The 20,192-nt window shown below is 48.1% G+C and overlaps 1 long non-coding RNA gene across 1 annotated transcript in view; it reads left to right on the plus strand.

The window, feature by feature from the left end:
• The first annotated feature begins 424 nt into the window (after window positions 1-424).
• The window catches only part of LOC115600070, a 308,606-nt gene continuing 288,838 nt past the window's right edge, over window positions 425-20,192 (plus strand). Inside the window, exon 1 of the long non-coding RNA XR_003988802.1 lies at window positions 425-476. This is a non-coding gene — a long non-coding RNA (uncharacterized LOC115600070). The remainder of the gene's footprint in view (window positions 477-20,192) is intronic.

Consider the following 20,192-nt stretch of genomic DNA (forward strand, 5'->3'; position numbering starts at 1 on the left):
GGAGACCTTATTGTAGCCTTTCAGTATCTGAAGGGGGCTTGCAAGAAAGCTGGTGATGGACTTTTGAAAAAATCTTTGGGGCTATGGGGGTTAAAAGCAGCTCCAGCCCCAGGGATGAGTTGCAAGGGAGCAGGGAAGGGCTGTGCAGAACCTCTCCACAGTCACACAGTGTTTGCTGGCAGCCCAGCAGCTTCCCTGCAAGCTGCTGCTGGCCTGGGTGTCCCTGAGGGGAAAAAAAAAAGGGGTCAAAAACACATTTGGTCACTTAGCTTCAACTGATAATATTTTTGTTGGGTTTTGGGGGTTTTTTTGGTTTGGTTTTTTTTTTTTTTTTTTTTTTGTACCCCACCATATACTCAGTGAGCAAAATGTATGTTTTTCCAAGGCAATCTTGGAGCCTTCAGAGCAGGAGATGTTTGCCCACTCGAGGTGGATAGAAGCCCCTTCTGGCAAGCCCTCCAGGAGCCCGTGGGCAGGTAAGGGCTGGGCCGGGGGTACCCTGTGCCAGGGGCTGGGCAGGGTTTCCCTGGAGAAAGCTGGAGGGTGCCCACTGCCTGCACCCCGGGACGGGCATTCCCCTCCTGCTGGTTTTCTGCAGAAACTTGCGGGGTTCTGATTGCTCAGCTTCAATATCCACTGGGCTGAGATGGGAACTGCTGGGTGCTCTGAGGTCAGTGCTCACTGTGCCTGACCCCCAGCACTGGGGGGAACCCTGGATCTGTGCAGCTCACAGCAAAGTCAGGAGTTGCACCTGGAATACTGCGTAGAGCTTTGGAGCCCCCAGCCCAGGAAAGGTCCAGACCTGTGGGAGAGGGTCCAGGGACGGGCCACAAAGATGACCAGGGGGCTGGAGCACCTCTGCTACCAAGATGGGCTGGAGAGAGTTGGGGCTGTTCAGCCTGGAGAAGAGAAGGCTCTGGGGGGGCCTTAGAGAACCTTCCAGTCCATGAAGGGGCTACAGGAAAGCTGGGGAGGGGCTTTTCACCAGAGAGAATAATGACAGGACAAGGGGTAATGGTTTTAAACTGAAAGGGGGTAGATTTAGGTTAGATAGTAGGAAAACATTCTTCCTCGTGAGAGTGGCAGGATACTGGAATAGGTTGCCTAGAGAAGTTGCTGATGCCCTTCCCAGGAAGTGTTCAAGGCCAGGTTGGATGAGGCTTTGTGACACCTGGTCTAGTGGGAGATGCAGGGGCTTGGATCTTGATGATCTTTAAGGTCCCTTCCAACCCAAGCCATTCAGTGATTCTCTCCCTCCTTAGGAGCTGCATCCTCACTTCTCTGCAATACCTGAAAAAGCTTGGGTTTTGTTATGGGCAGCTCAGCAGACAGCAGTGAGACTCAGTGCCTGAGGCAAGTTGCTGCTTTTAAATTCTCTCCTGGCTGATGCCCAGCAGTGGGGTGTGGTTGGTGGCTAATTACAGCCATTAGTGGCTCATTTCAAAAGCTGGGCTGCCTGTGAAAGGTCAGGCTGGTGCTGGGGCCTGCAGAGGATGTGTTTGCAGCAGGGAACTTTAAGGTGATTTTCTCTGCAGCTGGGTGTGACACATGTGGCATGGTGACAGTTAACATTTGTGTTAACATTTTCCCCAGAGTTAGGGAAAAGATAGTTGTAGTGCCAGTAATTCCTGGTAGGCCAGGAGAATTCTAGATGTTCATTTCCTTCTAGTTATGGGTTAGACTTGTCTAGGGAAACACCCTGTACTTGTACAATGGCAGTGGAACTTTTGCAGTTAGCTCTGTGCAGTCAGAGGAAGCTAGGTTTGCCATTAATTTAATTAACTTGCTGTTAATTTCAGCAAGTGCAACTACTTACAAGAGATGAGCTGAAAGCAAAAGTACAAAACAAAAAATCACCTTTATCCTGGCTCAAACCAGGACAAGATGACAAGTGAGAGACAAGAAGTGGGTTACCCAAGAAGGGTAATTTACCCTCTCTAGCTACTCCTTTGAATTGGGTATGAAAATCCTCTCCAGGAGCAGAATTTACCACTTGTTTGTATGACTCACAGAGGTGGGGGAGAGCTTCTCATCCTCTCTCAGATACTTAAGAGACCATTGTCACCTGTAGTGGCAATGAATGAATGCTGAGGCTTAAACCAATGCAAGGTTTAAGGATTAAAGGAGCCTTTTCCTTCCCTTCAGCCCCCTCCCCCCTTCCCCCTGTGAATTGGTTCGGTGCCTTCCCCCCTTCCTGTTGGGGAAACAGTTCAGAAATATACAGGTTGTGAGCAATCCTGACTTGCTTCAATTTAGGCCCCATTGGGTTAATGGTTATTGAGGCCTTGTTAGAGGCTTTCTGAGAATGAGCTACTGGGAAAGAGAACTTAATTGGCAACAGAAGAGGAAAATAATTATGTGAGAAGAATCTTTCCGTGAGAGTGGAATGTGTAATAGAATACAAAGCCACCTGCATGATAAGATGGTGTAAACAAGACTTCTCTATATAAAGTGCATGCAAGTTGTTAATAAACGATTTCATACAATCATATTGATGTGCACATGGAATCCTTAAGCCTCCGCAGACTGTTTTCCCACACCTTCCCCCCCCCACAGGTGGTTCGGCCCCACCCCCCGTTTCCCCTGGTGACTGCCGTTAGCGGCGGCTCTGCCGTTGTGGCTCCTGTGCTGAGCTGTGCTGGGCTGTGTCTCTCCGGCTGCTCCTGATCCTTGACGTTGGTTTGCTCCTTTCTCCCGCCTCGTCCCTGCCTTTCCCCTTGCATCCACCTTGTCCCTGTCTGGGACAGGGCTGTGCCCCATTACAATCCTGTGTGGCCCCGTGGTGATGCCGCCAGCACCAGCGGCCCTGAGCTTGAGGAGAAAGATCTGAACAGGCTGCACCATGCTGCCACCCACGGTCACCTGTCCTGGCTGAGGTTCTGGCGCTGGTGGATCAAGATTTGGGGCATCGACTGCCTGACAGGGAGAATCGGTGAGGGGCTGTGGGCAGCATGCTCGGGTGGCCTGTGGGAGCATCCCCCCTTCAGGGTTTGTGTGGGATCCCCTTGGAGCTGATTGCTTGCAAAGCAAGATGTGCCCTGTCAGCTGGGAGGGGGAACTTGAGAGCTTTCCAGTGCTGGGAGCTGCTGGGTGGGTGCCAGTGCTCCTGGAGGTGCTGGGCTGCTGCTTGGCCCTGCTCTCCCTGCAGGGTTCTCTTGCAGCTGCTGAGGCCTCCCCAAGTCTCTCCTGCCCTGTGGGTGATGTGTGCGGGGTTGCAGCAGGCAGCAGCCAGCAGGAGCAGCAGGGTCTGGGCAGGGTCCTCCAGGGTGGGTGGTGCCACAGCTTTGGTTCTTTCCTTGTCTGTCAGTGTTAAGCTCCCATGTTTGATTCTCAGGACACCTCTCCATCTGGTGTGTGCCAACGGCCACACAGAGGTTGCCAGATTCCTTGTAAAGCACGGCAGCCAGTTGGATGCTGCTGACAGTCTCAGGAGAACACCCCTGATGATGGTGAGTGAGAGAAGTTCTGCTCTTGGAAGAGGGGCTTCTTGACTGTGCATGAAAGGAGAGGTGTCTGGCAGGACTCTGTAGGCAGAGCTGTGCGGAAACACGCCTGTTGGGTTTGGAGTGGAACAGGCACCTGTCAGATCATCTTTGCAGGTGCTCTTCTTTCCAGTGGTCAGAAGCTGGGCGAGCTGTGATGGAGTGAAATGGGATTTTGGAAGTCTTTCATTTTTTTTTTTTTTGTGTGTGTGTGTTATTCCCAGGCAGTACAGCTCAGAGAACAAGACTCTGTGACTTTTCTGCTAGAGCAGGGTGCCGACCCAAATCTTGCAGACATCGATGGCAACACTGCCCTCCAATTGGCCATCCTGGCTCGTAGTAAAAAACTCGTGGGGCTGTTACTCAGGCATGGTGCCAAAATGGATGCCAAGAATAAGGTAAATGTTTATATTTCTTCAAGAAGTCCTTTCAGAAAGTTGCATCGATATTTCTTTTACAGATTTTTTTTATTTTTTTTACTTTGATTATTAACATGATGCATTTCTCTGACTTTTCAGAAGTGCAGTATCCCACTAACTCTTGCTATCACTGAAGAACACGAGGAGATATTAGAAGATCTCCTGAAAGCAGGAGCTGATGTGCATGCTTGAGATGAGCATGAAAGGTAAGGGGTTTATCCATGAGAAGGAGGGGGTGCAGTAAGAAGGAGAGGGTCCAGGAACAGGTGGGGATCCAGAAAGAGGAGGGGGTCCAGGAAGAGAAGGGGATTCAGAAGGAGGAGGGGATCCATAAGGAGGAGGGGGTCCAGGAATAAGAGAGGGTCCAGGAATAGGAGGGGATCCAAGATTAGGAGGGGGTCCAGAAGGAAGAGGGGGTCCAGGAAGGACAAGGGCGGCTAGGAAAGCAATGACTTTTGTTTGCTCCTTGAGTGTTTATCCAAATGTGTTCATTGTAAAGTAATGGGGAAAATACTTCTTCTGAGAGCAAGCAGGGATGAAAATAATGACTGTGTCTGTGTCAGATGATCCATGGCATTGCATGTTTTGAATCTTTCAGAACCCCACTCATGATTGCTGCTTCTGTTGGGGAGATGTATTTGGTCAAAGTTCTCCTTTCTCATGGAGCCAATTTTTCCCATGAAGACAAAGATGGGAGGATAGCTGTGGATTATGCAGATCTCCATGGCCATTTACAGTAACCTTTGAACTTTATGATTAGAATAAGTGGTGTGGTCTCTTCCTCTTCCAGTAAACCTCTTCCAGACTTATTTTCACACCTTAAAGTGCCTCTTCCCTATAGATTTGCAGATTTGTTCCTCGTCCCACGTGTTCTGTCTCTTCCTTTTCCTCTGAACCTCTTCTGGTCTTATTTTCACACCTTAAAGTCTCTCTTCCCTATTCCCTTTTATCTTCCTTTGGGAGGGTGGAAGGGGGGGTTACCAGAGCAATTCTGTCACCTGGGCTTTTGGTTAGCACTGAGATTCTCTCAGGTGGTTATGTGTGCCTAAAAGGCAGGCTGAAAAAATGTTCTGAGCAGGAGTTAATAACTTGGAAGGTGGAAATGTGCATTTATAGGGTGAATGTGACTGCAGGGAATGCTGGAGTGAGTTCTGTGTGTATTACCCTTAACAAATACTGAGGAGCATATGAATTTGTATGAATATGTGTAGGGTGGATAATAAGTTGGTGTTAACTGTTGTGCCAGCATGTGGTTCTTTTTACCAACTTTATTTCCTCTCTTTCTCTGTGCAGTGTAAGTCAGTACCTGGCAAAACTGGAGGACACAGCAGAAGCTCCTGCAGGGGATGCACTTGGATCTCCTGAGCAGGCAGGAGCTGCTGGAGGGATAAAAGAAAAACCAGAGCAGGAGAACACAGAAGAAGCTCCTGTGTGTGATGCAGAAGATACCAGCATAGTCATCACTCCTGAGCAGGCAGGAGCTGCTCCAATTTTTTGGGGTGCACTTGCTGTGGACAGAGGAGGTAGGATCCTTAACTAGGGAGCAGCTCAAGAGGAAAATGATGTGGCCTTTTCTTGAGGTGGTTTGTATTGTCAGCACTGACTGTGCTCCCTGGTGACTTCAGTGCAGGCCTCAGGAGGAGCAGCACAAGAAGCTTTGTGAATGTGCTGATTTGTTACTTTTTGGCCTTGTCAGGCTGTAAGGGCAGCTGTGATTTGTGTGCTCCATGTGCACTGACAGGATTGTGTCCTATAGGATTAATTTTTTAATATAAATGAACTCTAGATTGGCACCTGTTCTTTTACTTTTTTTAAGTGTGTTATATCAGAGCTGTGTGTCAAATGGACAGCAGAGAGTGTTCAGGGAGCACTTATTGGCATTAACACTGCAGTCTGGCTGGCACTGCAAAGCACATCATGAGAGTCCCTTTGCTGTGCTGCAGCAACAGAGGGTTAGAGGGTAAGCTGGGGTGATCCTGAGAGAGCTTCTGAGGTCCTCTGAAGCGTATGTTTTGGGGAGGAGTCCTTGTGCCACATCCATTCCATGTGCTTGTGGTCAAATCAAGAGAAGCAGCACTGCCTCCTGCTCTGAGGCAAATGTTACAGCCCTGTCACCAGGAAATTGGGTGCTGGGTGCCTGTAATAAGAGAACCACAGCATTTGCTGACTTGAAATTTGAGGTGTTACTGAGCAGGATGGGTAAAGAGGGTGGATAGTGATTTGTATTCTAAATAACATAACAACACAGGGACCTGCACCCACAGGTGCCACACAGAGTGTTCCAGGAGGCACTGAGGTACATCCATACACCGACACTCAGGTGTGACTCTATCAGCAGTCACCACACCCATTTGAGTCCAGTTGTGGCCAGTTTCATTCTGTAGTTGCTGTAGAGTTGTCCATGTTAAATGTTTGTGTGTACTGTTTTAATTGTGAGCTTGCCAAATCTAATGTCAGCATGTCATTGAATCTTTGAACAGCCACAGATGACCTTTGTGAAGGAGGCTCAATAAGGTGAGACTTTACAAACCCCTCCCACTTGCTTGAGGGGTGATTTTAGAGACATAGCACTCATCTTGCTTTGTTTTTGAAGGAGTTCTGACAAGGAGGGGAGTGATGACACTTGGAGTGATTCTGAAGAATAAGTCTGTTTTAGCCCTAAGGTATGGTGCATTTACAGGAAAAGTGTCCTTTAAAAATAAATGAGGCAAGTTTTCTCTGGGATTGAAAGACACTGCAGTTCCAGCCAGCATTGTTTTCTCTGTCATTGTTTCAGTTTTTGCAAAAAGACCTGTAGCTGTGGCAGAGCAAGCTGTAGATTTGTTGTTTGGGGCCCAAAGTCATAGGTACAGAGTCACATTACTTTATTTCTTTGTGTTCATTTGGATCGGCATCTGCTGCTGCTGATGGGATTCTGTAGTGATGGGGAACTTGAGTGTGGTAGTTCAACCCACTCACTAATGCTGGAGATGCCAGCCAGCATCTTCAGTTTTAACATGTCCCCAGCTTTCTGGTTTTGAGAGTTGTGTGTGTTTGGCCATGCTAAGAAGTCTTTGAAAAGGCTTTTTTCTGAGGGCATTCATGAGGGGAATAGGGCAGGGATCCTGTTGGTGTTGGGCATCTGGGGCAGGGCTGGGCAGAGGGGTCTGGAGTCCTGAGTAACACCTTAGAGGAGAGTGGAGCACATTATTCCCACTTTTGGGACATGGTTTAGTGGTGTTGGTTTCCCAGTTGCACTGGAGGATCCTAGAGGTTTTTTTCCAGCCTTACTCATTCTGTGATTCTGTCCACACAGGAGGCATTGGCCCAGCTCCAGAGGGAAAGCCATTTATTCCATCAGCTGCTACACAGGGATGCTTTAATGACATTTTCCACAAACTGCTGAAAAGCAAGTTTCTACGCTGGAAAAGATGAACAAGGAATTAAAGGCCAAGTGTGCTGGTTTAAGAGAACAAGTCTTAAACTATGAGGCTGAAAAACTAAAAAAAAGGGAGGTAAAGGACACACTTTTTGCAGTGTTGAAGGCTCTGAGCAGTGTTTTGCTGTTCATTTCTGCCTTCTGTCTTTTGGGACCTGCCTGTTCCTCACAAAAGTCAATTTCAGCCACTAAGCTTTCTCTTCTCTATTTTGTGATGTGCAGCAATCTTTAAATTTCTTCTGTGTGGCTGTGTTAGGCGAATTAACTGGTCAGAAGACTGGTTAGGATGTTAGTTAAAGTTTTTTTCTGCAAATTCCACCAGTCCCAGGCAGAGCAAAGGTTTAAAAGTTGCTGTGTACCCATTTTGTTAATCTTTACTTTCTGGAAAACAGGAACCAGTCCTGTTGAGTAATTAGACACTGGTGTGCTGTTTGTCTGTGAATAGTGATGTGCACAGTGCTTTAAAATTCCATTTTTTTCTTCCTCTGAACCCCAGAGTGTTTGAGTGAGGTGAATACCTGCATGTGTCCGATAACCACCTTATTCTTAATTTTTCAGTTTCTTGAAGAGGGAAGAGGGGGAAGAGCTCCAGGAGTGCTGTCAATGGTTTTCCCCTGGGAAAAACTTTGTATTCCTAGTGCCAAAATCCCAGGTTCCTTTGGGAGATGGTAGTTGTGTGGGTGGCTGGAGGAAAGGAGGGACTGTCCAGATTTATGAGTGTTGTTACTCTAAAATTAACTTGGTATTATTTTAATGTAATAATTTAATGTAAGTAATATTATTTGATTTAGTGTATTAATTTAATTCTCTGTAGAATGCAGAACGAGACCCAAGAACCATCTCATACAAAGTCCTGCCTTTAGTCACCAGAGTAATATCTGCAGTCCAACTTTGGCTCATGCATTGCAACATATTGCTTTGAGTTTTGTTAAAAAAATACATGATTCAGTGTATGCTGGTTTAGTGTTCAAGAAGTATAATATTTGAATCTTTTTTTATGTATTAGAATTCCTCACAAGCAGCTGCTGATAGTTTGGAGGTGCTCAGCTGTTGACTGCTGGTGGCAGACAAAATTTTCCTACCTACTGAGTTCAAGACAGGTCTAATTGTATAATCAAATAAGTTAAATTAAGGAAAGAATTCATGTTCTTATAACTTCTTTCATGCTCATCTAATAATTTCGTTAGGGCAATGTCAGAGAGCTGACATTAAAAAGCTGTCTGTGGCAGAAGCTTCACTGGAAGTTGCTACGAGGCGCTGCAGGAACCTGGAGGAAGCCAAACTGGGCTTGGAAAAGGAATTGGGAGAGGCTAAATCCAAGGTAGATGAAGTTGTCCCAAAATTCCAGAGCAATCTCCATTCACAGATTGCTTTGAAGCTTTAATGCTGAGCAATCCCAAGTCTTGGTAACTCTTGCAGGTTTGTCTGCTATGATACAGGCTGCCAAAAACCCTTCAGGTCCAATGGGTTTGGTCATTCCTAATCTGTTCCTGCCAGAGATAATTCTTTGTGTCTGAATGTTTCAGAACTGATGGAAAAAGAAAAAAAGGAAAAGCCAACAGAAAGCTTCATGGAAGATAAAAGAACACACATGGAAGTGGCTGCAAATCCAGTTCACCATTCAGCTCACCTGGGACATCCAGGTTCTGAACAGAAGTCCAAGTCCAGTAGGAAGCATCCCCAATTCACCCATAGGAGCAGAACCATTGATGAACAGGATTTCCTCTTCTGCAGCCAAGGTAAACATTTTGAAATCCCATCCTCAGCTACTGCTGAAGAGCATCTGTATGCAAGGTTGTGCTTTTTAGCCTGAAGTTACAACTCATTTGCAAGGATTACTCCTGGTGTAACTCCTCCTCATCCCAACACAACATCTCGGTGTGCTAGGGGTGAAAAGTTTGGGTTTTGAGGGTTGTTTTCCAAGAGTGCCCAGAAACCAAAGATGATGCCATAGGATGTTCCCAGCTAAGCTTTAAATTAAATTTTCTTATCTAGGATGTATGACTATAATAAATAAATCTGCAAGAAATCTCACTTTATACTTCATTGTGGGAGAACCAACCTTTGTAGGAGGCATTTGGGTTTTTATGGGGTTCTTCTGGAGGAGCTGTGAATTTAGTCACTGCTCTCCCTTTAGTCCTGGAGAGAGGGCCCTTCCCTCCACTCTGCTGGTTTATGGCCTCACTTGTTTGGCCCTTGGAGTTACTGCCTGGTTTTGTGTGGATTGAAAGAATGTTTTAGAAGTTTAATATTGCACAATGTTAATGGTGTGTTTTCTGTATAATTCTAGTACAAGCAAGAACTGGATGAATTTGTCTTTGAAGAACGTGGACGTGGTAATGTGTCACGTTAGAGTAAGTAAAAAGATGAGTGCTCCTAACTTGTGAAAAAAACATCTTGAAAGCTGTTTAGTTCCTGTGCTAAGCACAGGGTTTTTTTCTGGTAGCTTTACACTTACTTGAACATGGAAACTTTCTGCTTACAAAATGCTTTTTAGAGCTTTAAGCAGCTGCCTGAGAAAACCCAAAACCAGCACAAAGAAAACTGACTCATTTCCTCCACAAAGATACACATTGCTTAATCTGAAGTCACCTTTCTCTGGAGTTAATCCTCAATCACAAACACAAAAGGAGCCCTACACAGAGTTTCACAGACTTCAGCCATCACTTCTCCTCCCGTGTCCAGTGATTGCCTTCAGCACTGACCCATAACACACACCCTCTGCTGTCAGTTCTTGGCCTTTGCTGTCCCTTACTCCTTGCTTGTGTTTGTAGCTCCTCTGTTGCAGTCTTTTTATTTGAATAGGCAAGAAGAGGCTAATCAGTGACAAAAGTTATTCTTTCTTTAGGGAAAGATCACTCAGTAGTGTTCAGGCAATCGTCAGGGGAGTTGAGTGTTTGTCATCCATGGCATCAAACATGTTCTGTGATGTGAGGCCAGATGTCCCAGGAGGAATTGCACCTATTTTGTGATGATTCCTCCAGAGTCACAGCTTTGCAGTGACTGGTGCTGTTTTAAAGCAGGAAGCCCCTGAGCCCATTTCCTTCTGTTGCTGTCTGCTTTTAATCACAGAGAGTGTTCAGCTCTGGCGTCGTAGCCGTAATGTTCTGACAGTGACCTCTTTGCCCCTCTCTCCTGTAAAAGTAACAGCAGGAATCTTGTCTCTTTTCTCTCCAGACAGTGATGAACTTTTAACTACATCTTTGGGAGCTTATTCCATATCTTGTGATGGATCAGAAGAGATGAAAATATGTTTCTGTGAGTCTGAATAAATGTTCTGAGTCTGTTGGATGGATGACAGCCCTGTTGCCCTTCCCTGGTGGTTTTTTGATGTGTAGTCCTCTCCCTCTCCCCCTTCCATTTTCCCTCTTCTCCCTTTCCCTTCCCTCCCCTCCCCCTTCCCGTTTCCCTCTCCCTCTCTCTCTCCCTTTTCTTTTCTCTCCCTCTCCCTCTCCCCTTTCTTCCCCTTCCTCCCTCCCTCTTCCCTTTCTCCCCCTTCCCTCCTCTTCTTCTCTCAACTCCTCTCCTGCATAGTCCTCTCACTCTCTCCTTTCCCCATTTCCCCCTTTCCCCCTTCCTCCCTTCCCCCCTTCCCCCCCTCTCCCCTTTCCCGCCCTTCCACCCCTTCCCCCCCTTTTCCCCTTTCTCTTTCTGCTTCCCCTTTCTGCTTCTCCTTTCTCCCTCCCCTTTCCCCTTTTCCCTCCCTCTTTCCCTTTTCTCCTTCCTCTCCCAATCCCCCCCTTCCTTTCTCCCCCTCCCATTCGCCCTCTCCAGTTCCCCTCCTCCCATTCCTCTCCTTCAGTTCCCCCACTCCCATTCCCCCTTTCCCCCGCCCTTTCCCTTCCACTTTCCCCCCCAGTCCCTTCCCTTCCTTTTCTTCCCTCCCCTGCCCTCCCCACCCTCTCTTTTTCTGTAATTTTTGTAAATAAATTGATTTGGATTTTTGTTTTAAAATTTTCATCATTCCCGGACCCTTATTTCTCGCTTCTACAAAACGTGCTCCTCTTTACCCTTTTTCATTTTCTGCACACCTGCTTTATGAAATGGAATAGAAAAACCCTCATATTTCTGAAGCAAAAAACATAGATTGCTTTTCAAGAGTGCATAAAGGGCCTTGGAAGTAGAAAGACTGCTCCAGAAATCACTTGGGCATGAGCAATGTGCTCTTGCCCTTTGCTGCGTGTCTGGCATGGCTCAGTTTTTAGGGCCAGAGCTCAGCTCCAGTTCCAAGTGTTTGGCCAGAGGGTTCATTTTCCTAAGGAAACAACATGGACTGTATTTTTTCCCAGAGCTTTCTGATGCCACTCAAGTTTCAGAGCCTCATTCTAAAAGAGGCTGCATGGCAGCTCTGTTCTCGAGCTGTCACACGTGTCTCCACACCCAGCCCTCTGATCTGCTCCCTTTCCTTCAGACATAACTCACAGCAGCACTCATCTCACCATCTCTCTTTGGGGATCCAGTAAAACTTGTGCTGCCTCTGCACAGAATGACTTCTGCAGCCTGACCAGCACACGACAGACACATCCTGCAGAGGGGGACAGGACTTTGCTATTTGTCAGACAGAAAGAGGAATTTGGATATCCCCAGAGAGAGCAGCTCTTCAAGAAACAGGCAGTAAGCTCTAAGGCACAGATAGCTTTGCCATTCAACTCTCTTATGGAGAAAAGAATTCACTCCTGAATACTTTTGGTGGAAGCATTTGGTCCCTGCAGAGAAATCTCTGGGGGAGTCTTGTTCCCAGCGGGTCCCACAGCCAAGCAGAGAGCATCCATCCCTTGGTGGTCAGCAGCTGGAACAAAGGACCTCATCTATGTGCTAGTTTGTGTTTCCTGTATCTATGGTATATCTCTTGATGTCACACCATCCCACACTGTCATTCTGAAGTAAAGAGGATATCATTTTATTTCTGCAGACCTCTGCTTAGTGTAAGGTACGGCTAAAAAGCAAACCAGGTGTGTCCTGGTTTGGGGCAGGATAAAGGTAATTTTCTGTCTTGTACTTTTGCTTTCTTTGCAGCTGCTGCCCACAGACACTGCTGCTGTTGAGAAAGCCAACACTGCTGCTGCTCCTGCTGCAGACACCACAGCCTCTCCCCCTCAGCACACATAGATACTTGTTGACCCTGGGACGAGGAGAAAAGGAAAGCCATGGAAATGAGAAATGAGCCTGTTCCAGGCAGGTGAAGGACAAAGAGGGGATTGCTGAAGCAGAGTGGGCAGGGGACAGAAAGGCATGGGGTGCACCTGGCCTTTAGCAAGCCCTTTGCCATGCTCTACCATTGTCCTGTTGTAGCCAGACTGAGGATGTCTGGATTGAAGAGGTGAGTGATGTGGTGGGTGGGAAGTTCAAGAGATGATGAGGGTCACAGTGCCATCAGGGATCCAAAGTCCTCCTGGAAGGATGTGATGGTGCCTCAGTGTCATACACTTGTTAAAAAACTGTTGCCTGTCTGTTGCCTGCAGTCACTTCTCTACTACTTTTGGCCACGCTATTCCTGATACAAGCCAGGATGGGTATGGTCTTCTTGGCCACCTGGGCACACAGCTGGCTGATACTCAGCTGTCTGTCCACCAGCTCTGACTGAGGCTGATGCTGTGGATGGGATTAAGAAGGGAGTTCCATGGGGACAGGGGCAGGGGTTGCTTCAGTTGAGTGGGATCATGGAATTATGGAACGGGCTGGGTTTGAACTAGATGATCTTGAACCCTTCCAACCCAGCCCATTCCATGATTCCATTGTTCTGTGACACAGTCCCAGCCAGTTCCAGGCCTGGGAGTCTCCACAGCCACCACCAGGGCTTTGTGATGCAGAGTCTGGTGCCTGGACACCATTGTCATGGGGGTCTCTGCAGTGACTCTGGGGGTATATAAGAGGTCTGGGCAGCTTTGGTGCCTATATCTGGGAGAGCACTCAGGAGTCAGCAGCTGCCCTGGGTGACCATGGAATGTCTGTGGCAGAAAATGCCCAAGATGTCCCTGGAGAAGGAGGTGGAAGCCTGCTGCCAGCCCTCCACAAGACCCCAAGGTAAGTGACTGAAGGAAGGGCCAGAAAAGAAGTTCCCCTGCAGGCTCTGGGGAGAGGGCAGCTGTCCAGTGCAGCCCATGGAGGAGCACGGACGGGCAGATGGGGATCTGCAGCCCTGGAGAAACCCACACCAGGGTGACGTCAGTTTTTAAATGAAATACATTCAATTTTAGAAAGAAAGTCACATTTGAGCAACGTGAGCATGGCTGGGGCAAGGGGCAGGAAGGTGAGATGGCTTTTGTCTCTCTGTGTCTAGATGTCCTTCTTTTCCTTTCCAGCAGGGCTGTTCCATGCCAGCTGTGCAGTTGAGTTTCCAGCCCCTCAGTATCTCTCCCTTCTCCTCTCTCCTTTCCCCAGAGGGGAAGGTGTTTCTGCTCCAGCACTGCTCTCCCCTCGGGGACTGCTCTCAGCTGCCCCTCTCTCCTCTGCCCTGCAGCTCTCAGAGCGGTTCCTTTCCCCTGCTTGAAGATGTTGATGGCAGAGGCACTGTGGCTGCTGTGAGAGCTGTGTTTGGATTGGGTGTGCTTGAAATGCTCGAGTAGCACAGCTGGCAAAAGCTCTGGGTGTTTGAGGAGCTGATTCTGAGGCTTTTCTCTTTTCTGTGTCTTTACAGAACAGCCCATAGCCTTCTGTCATGATCCTCCAGTCCTGTGACCCTTCCCACCATGTTTCAGTTGTTGTTCCTATGATATCAGAACTACCTGACTGGGCATGGAGCTCCAGTTCCTCATCTTGATTTCCCAGGCTGCTTGTGTTTGTATCCATGCACTTCAGGACGCTGATCTTTTGGTTCCTATTTAAGGAGACAGCCAAGGAACATTTTACACTCCTCTGGATGGCCTGGTTTCATCGCAGATCAGTTGTAGTGGTGATGGTGGGGCGATCATTGCCATCTTGGATCCCTCCCTGCAGGTCCTTCAGTTTAAAGCCCCCCTCCCCAAGCTGACCAGTATGTACTGACGTGCCACTTCCAGGCTCCTCTCTAGTAAGCCCAGTTTTATCTATCCAACCCACCTGCCATGGGCAGGGATACCTCCCACTAGATCAGGTTGCTCAGAGCCCCATCCAGCCTGGCCTTAAAAACTTCCAGGGATGGATGGGGCTTCCACCACCTCTCTGGGCACCCTGTGCCAGGGGCTCATTACCCCCATGGTGAAGAACTTCTTCCTAAGATCTGATCTAAAGCTACTCTCCTCTAATCTGAATCCACTCCACCCTGTCCTATCACTACCTGACATCCTAAAGTCCCTCATCAGCTTTCTTGTAGCCCTCTTCAGGTACTGGAAGGCTGAGGTCTGCTCGGAGCCTTCTCCTCTCCAGATTGAATAACCCCAAGTCTCTCCATCTGTCTTCATCGGAGAGGTGCTCCAGCCCTCTGATCATCCTTGTGGCCACACTTTGGGTGCAGCCATCAAGGCAGTTCTTTATCTACCCTGTGGTTTGTCCATCATCAGATGCATCAAACCCATCTTTGACCAGGTTGGAGACCAGGACCTTGTGTGGGACAGTGTCAAAGGCTTTGCTCAGGTCCAGGTAGCTGACCTTGATGTCTCTTCCCTTGTCTATTGATGCTGTGATATTCCCATAGAAAGGCCACAAGGTTTTTCAGGCATGGTTTCTCCCTGGGGAAGCTGTGTTGATTATACCCAATCACCTCTTCATTTTTCTTCTGCTCGAGCAGTGCCTCCAGAAGGATCTGCTCCATGACTTTATGGGTGTAGCAAGACAAACCTCTTTTAGGGTACGGCGCTTCAAGGTCCAACCAGGTGTTCCAGCAGAGACTGACGAACAGTGCTCCAAGCCTATAGCCACAGGGTTGATTAGCCTGGATCAGTGCTGTTGCTCTGAGAGCAACTGATCTCTCTGCTTGCTAGCTCAGGAGTGAGCCCCACCTGTGTCTCAGGCCTCACCTTTTATTGGCCCCCGGTCCTGCTCATGCGCAGTGGGGGCCCACCCTAATTAGGCCCAGGTGGGCTTGACACAAGCTCATGCTCATTCCCTGGCAATTAGGGGCACCTGGTTGCCTCGTTACCCTACATATGGGGTACAGAGGTGTAAGTGACCAGCCTGGAGTGTTGCCTTCAGTGAAGGCGTGGTGACCTGTTTCAGGAATGGCGTAGCAACCACTCTCGAATTACTCTGTCCAGCAGCACGGATACACCATTGTGGTGGGGGCAAAATGGCCTTTATTGCTTTGGTTACACTGCCCTATATCACCTGGGTTTACATCGTCACTTCCGCCTGCTTGCGTCAGGGATCCGCCCTATCTTTCCGTACAGCGCGATATCTTCCGGTCGCCAAACCTTAACTACCACATTTCTCCCCCCCTCTATGCTTAACTAAATGAGCAGAAGTATAGAAAGCTTAAAGTATCAAAAATATAAGGCACATCAGGCTAGTAGTATCTGGGGTAACTACGAACTCCTCACTACATGTAACTAAATTAGTAAAAATATAATGAACTTAAGGGGTTACAATAGAAAAGGCTTGTATAAAACGTAAGGCACATCAAACAAGTGTTCTTAAAGTAACTATCGACGGTCTACTAACGTTATGTGAACTTTTTCTAACCGGCTTTTAATAAACAACACGAGCCTATTCAATATACAGGTTCCAAAGATCAATACTAGTATACTATAGTGACAAGGTTTAAAATCAAAATCACACAAAGGCGTCACAGATCCCTTTTGCGGGGGTTGTTCTGCCGGCGTCTGGGTTCTGCTGATGCTGGGTTCTCTGATTTTGTCAGGACGTTTGCTCTTCCGTCGTCCCTGTTGCTCACCGGGGCACACGGGCCACGAGGCTCCCCAACGAACTGGCTCTGTGAACAGAAACTTATAGTTTTTGTTAGTTTAACTCTACTACTATGATTGTTATTGTCATTACTATTGCTATTGATTATTGCTATTGCTATTGAGCATTGCTATCACTATCATTGATCTGAAGGTCTGGTTTGATGGTCTTAAGTGGACACCATTTAATTCTACCATCTTTTCTGACAGCAGCGTACCCTCGCCCTGTCAGAACTAGTTTCCATCCTGGTTCCCAGTCTCCTAGCTCATTTCTAACTATGACCGGTGGGCCTTCTTCTAGCGCTCAAGTGGCCCAATGTTTTTGGGCTGGGCTGTTTGCCTCTTCTCCTCTGGGGTTCTGATTCAGGGCTATTAGAGCGGTTGCTAGAAGGCGTGCTTGGTCTCCTGAGGGAATGGCGTTGTCGAAGCCTTCTGCTTTCGCTAATACCTCTAATTTAGATTTCAGAGTCTGGTTCGCTCATTCGACTATGGCCTGGCCTGTGCTATTAAATGGGATACCACTTCTGGATGAAAGTCTGCACAGATTTGGACATGAAGTTTGGGCCATTGTCCGTTTTGATCTGGTTAGGAACCCCAAGCCATGCCATAGCCATCAGCCAATGCTGGATAGTCGCTTTGGAGTCAGTCTTAGTGTGCTGAGTGGCCACGATCACTCCGCTATATGTATCCACGGTTACCGCTAGCCATGCTCTAGGTTTCAGCAACTGGCAGAGTGTAAAATCTCTTTGCCACACTTCGGAGGCTTTGAGACCTCTGGGGTTTACTCCGCTGGACCACAGTGGTGCTTTCTGACAGTAGGGACATGTAGCTACGATATGTTTTGCGTCGGTGACTGGAATCCGGCATCTTTTCGCTAACGCTTTAGCTCCAATATGGAGAGACTCGTGTAGTTGACGAGCGTCTCTTAATGTCCACAGTCCTTTTGCAGCGGCATCTGCTTTGTCATTGCCGATCTGGAAGAACCCTTTAATTGGGCTGTGGCTGTTGACGTGAATGACTGATATAGTGCCTTTTCAGGAAAGAAGCGCTTCTTCTAGCATTAAAGCTACTGGAGATGTTGACACGCCGGGCCCAGACATGGCCAGGCAAAGTTTGGCCACAAACATCGAATCAGTTACTACATTGAGATGTTCTGTTGGGAACAGTCCGCACGCTAGTGCTACGGCCGACGCTTCTAGCTGTTGGACTGAGAGAGCATGATCGGTCATTTTAACGCAGTGCCATTCTCCTCCTGATTGCCATACTGCTGCCGCGGTTGAGGTCACTGGGGACACGTCTGTGAAGACCGTTGGTCCCGGTTGAGGCCGGTCCATGATCTTCAGCGGGAGGTCTATGTCGATAATTGCCAGCATTTGGGTCTAGGGGGGCTTTGTGGCATATCGGACTTCTCCTCCAAATCCAAGGAGGGCTATGGCTAGATGCTGTGACATTGCCACTGATTGTGCTGGAAGCTGTTTGCGGAAGGGTAGGTATATCCTGGCAGGTTCGGTGCCTAGGTGTCTTAGAGCGAGTTTCCTGCCTTTCATGATGAGGCTACCAAGGCACTCAGGTCCTGGAGAGAATGCACGTGATGGTTTTCCTAGGACTATCCATTGTACTGGTTTGGCTGTTTCAGGAGATCCCTGGGCCAGGGCTCCTACTCCCCCCCCTTTTGTGAAGTGCACATACAAATCAAGTGGTATGTTCGGGTTCCACCTGGCGAGCGTGCTTGATGACACCTGTTGCTCGATGAAATCGAGAGAGCTCATTGCTTCTGGCGTCAGAGTTTTTTACTCCCATGAGTGCTTTCCTTTTCAAAAAGATCATACAGGGGGGCCATGATTTCAGGAGGGATCAGGACTATATTTCGGAGCCATTGCAAGGACCCTACTAGCTGCTGCATATCATGGAGTGTCTTGATGTTTCGATGGATTTTCATCTGCGGGGGGGTAACATAGGTGCTTGTGATTTCCACTCCCAAGAAGCTTACACACGGTCCTCTTTTAATTTTTGCATTTGCGATTTCGAACCCGTGTGTTTTTAAAGTTTGTGAAATCGTTGAAACCAGGCGGTCTACCTGGCTTCCTGATGGCGCGGCGATCAAGATATCATCCATATATTGAATGATGGTCGCAGTCGGGTCAGTGTGTCGGACCGGCGCTAATGCTCGATTCACTGTGATCTGGCAGATGGTAGGTGAGTTGATCATTCCTTGGGGCAGCACTTTCCACTGGAAGCGTAGGTTGAGGCACTGGCTGTTTGGAAATACAACAGAAAAAGCAAACCGCTCCTTGTCCTCCTCATGCAGGGGTATTGAAAAGAAACAGTCTTTAATATCAAGGACAGCACAAGGTTGTCCTTCTGGTATCATAGAGTTCATAGGCAGCAGCGTTTGGACGGGGCCCATTGGTTGAATTATTTTGTCACGGTTTAACACTGACCCGGCAATTAAACCGAATAACAGACGCTCTCTTTAATCTCTCTCTCCCCTCAATGAAGAAAGGAGAGAGAATAAGGGAGAGAGACTTATGAGTTGGAAACTAAACTACACAACTTTAATGAAACAGTAATGGTAAATAGGGAAAAAATTACTAAATATATACAAATATACAGGAAAATGGAAACCACATTCCTCCCCCCTTTCCCCCAATAAACTCTCACGTCACCACCGAGGCTGTAGGGCAGCCCTGGGAAAGTCCAGGCTGGACTCCTGGAGTCGGCAGCAGTCGGGAACCGGAGGCAGGAACACACAGATATGGGCTGGCACGGATTAGGACCACAGGCAGACGAACGGACGGGATCCTTCCAGGATGCCGAGTGAAGGAAGGGAAGCAGGAAAAAATCTGGCTCGGCCCACGTGATGCCTCAAATTTATACTGAGTGTGACGTATATGGGATGGAATACTCTGGTCAATTCTGGCATCTATCTTGTCCGTTCCTCCCTAAAGGAGGGCTCAGGTGGGGCCTCTGTGTCCTCCTGGACGGTAAAATGTTTTCCTCAGAGCTGAGGAAAGCAGTGTCCTTGGCTCTGCATACCAGTCTCTGGCTGGAACTATAAACATCAAGTGTTATCAATCATAAAAGCACACACTGTCTGAGAAACTTGCTGTTAATTTCAGAGAGACTACTTACAAGGGACTTAGCTAAAAGCAAAAGTACAGAAACAGAAAACCACCTTTATCCTGGCCCAAACCAGGACAACGCAGGTCATGAAGGAGACGAAATCCCTCACCAGATCGTTTGGGCATTACAAAAACTGGGGTTTTCCATGTACTAGTGGAAGGCTCTATGTGACCTCGCTGTAGTTCGCGGTCAACTAGCTCAAGAAGAGCATCCATTCGAGGCTTTGATAGGGGCCATTGCTCAACACACACTGGGTTGGATGACTTCCATGTCAATCTAATTGGTAGAAGCGGGTGTGTGGCAGTGGCCCTTAGGGTAAATTTGTCACTCTGGCTTTTAATAGGGCTAGAGCATCCCTTCCCAGTAAGGCTGGGACTCCTGACATGACATACGGAAAAAGAGTGATGGTTTTCTCTGGTCCCTTTTCAGTGTGAAGCATAATCGCTACCAATTCAGCACTCTTCCGAGCTCGGGTTGCTCCCCCAACTCCGCCTACCATGGGGGCGTCTTCCAGTTTCCAGCATGGGGGCCAATTTGCCTCAGGAATAACTGTAATATCTGCTCCTGTGTCAATTAAAAAGGGTACACTAATGGTGGTGCTATTTAAGATATTATAGAGGGAACAGATCCCCCACACCAATGGCAGACTATCACACCTTACTGCCAGGGCCACCCAGGGGTTTTGCCCCCAAGGGGTGGTTCCGGCTGTCCCTGAAGTGTAGGCAGATTCGGTTGGACCGCCGGTTGGGCCATAAAGTTGGTTGTTGTTCGGGGGGGCGGCAGGTTCGAGAGTGCTTTGTCCAATCCGGGTTTGGTATAGTTGGGCCACCTCATGTTCCAAGTGGGAGAGGGCCACATGCAGCCCGGGTGCCCTTTCCCCATCCCGTTTCCCTGGGGTTTTGATCTGCAGTCCTTAGCAAAATGTCCTTTCTTT

This window comes from Calypte anna, chromosome W, assembly GCF_003957555.1.
Source record: "Calypte anna isolate BGI_N300 chromosome W, bCalAnn1_v1.p, whole genome shotgun sequence".
NCBI lineage: Eukaryota > Metazoa > Chordata > Aves > Apodiformes > Trochilidae > Calypte > Calypte anna.